Source organism: Clupea harengus, unplaced genomic scaffold (assembly GCF_900700415.2).
Source record: "Clupea harengus unplaced genomic scaffold, Ch_v2.0.2, whole genome shotgun sequence".
Classification (NCBI taxonomy): Eukaryota; Metazoa; Chordata; class Actinopteri; order Clupeiformes; family Clupeidae; genus Clupea; species Clupea harengus.
The window spans coordinates 79,722-81,399 of record NW_024879587.1 but is presented as its reverse complement, the minus strand read 5'-3'; positions in this window follow the sequence as shown (position 1 = coordinate 81,399).

Here is a 1,678-nt window from a genome sequence, read left to right as displayed (position 1 = left end):
TAAGGAGGTCTTCGTACAGCAATTTGCGTGCATTTTTTAAATTAATTTCATGACAAACATTTTAATCCATCCAGAGATTCCAGTCTTAGAGCATCTGACTGTGAGCTCCATCACTGCATCATCTGCTAGCCTCAACTGGCTGGTGTCTCCTGAGATGAAGCAGACTCCACACAGCTTCCTGGTCTCTTACCAGAGTGAAGGGACTGAGCCAAAGTCCATCTCTACTGGGTCATGCAGCACAGTCATCACAGGCCTGAAACTAGGAATTGAGTACACTGTTAGAGTCTACACTGAGCTCCAACATGGAGGAAAGAGCCAGCCTGCTTCTGTTCAGATGAAGACGGGTAAGATACGATTCATATTATAATATATACATGGACCAAACCATCTATTAATTTTGCTGATGTGCAATTAGACAATGACGTAATGAATCAGACTACAGTGATGGCGATTTTGAGATGTGTCCAAGCTATCTGACTGATTTGACATCTAGACGGAAGAAAAAACATCTTCTGAACTTCTAATTTGTAAAAAAACTTTTAAATGATTTTTCACTCTTGTCTCAATACCATGTGCAGTTTGTCACACAGTGTGCTTTACAGACACACACCTGAGCACATCAGTTAACCTTTGGTGCAAAATGCACTACAACCACCAAAACACTTCATACTTCAAAAGTGACTGTTGCCAAACCTAAAGCATATGCTTTCTCCTATTAAACTTCTTTTTCACTCAATATACAATTAACTAAAAAACACATACAACTTGAAGCTTTGTGTTGCTGTATCCTCCTATATTTGAAAGAAAAGAAATATGTATGTCTCTTACTTGTAATACAAAACAAATACAGGAAATCGGAAATTCAGCTGTTTGCCGACTCTTTTTGTAATTGTCACGGGACGCAGATGTTTATCTAAAATAGAGTTCTTTAATGAGGATTCAAAAATGGAGAACACACAAGGAGTACGAACTAACTAAAAACGCTCAGAGGTTTAACAGGAATAACTACTCAACTCAAAAATGCAAACAAGATCAAAACCAAGGTACTCAGCGTCACTGGAAAACACAAAACTGTGGATGTAACTATCTATACTAGGGCTTAAACAAAACAACCATTCAGGGCTTCATTTACTAACAGAATTGCGCCCACTTTAGGTGTAATTTCTCCCTGCAAAATGCGGGTAAAGACATGGAACCATATTTACAAAGGCGGCGCACTAAAGTAAAAACGCAGATTGCCCGCTGCTGGAAGGGTATATAAGGGAAAGTGGGTGTTCACCGCTAAGAGATGGGAGGAGATGCGTAAAGTGTGCCTAATTATATATTCTGTGGTATTTACTAAAACTGCCTGACGAGAGTGCGTCTCTAATTTGCATGAGAATTCTCCGCCTCATAAAAGCAGGTCTAAAACAGGTCTGTTTCATTTGTAACGAAACAAGAGGTGTTTTAGCATGACATATCAGCTGCTAAATTGAATCAAATCAAATCAAACTTTATTTGTACGGCGCATTTCATACAAGGAAGTAACACAATGCGCCTCACAGTAGGAAAGAAAAGGGGGGGGGGGGGGTTACACTTGTATAAAACACACAGATTTTCAAGAGATAAATGAATAAAATAAAATAAACGTACTAACCGCACTGCCACCGTAAAGGACTACTCAGCACGGTCATCGTCA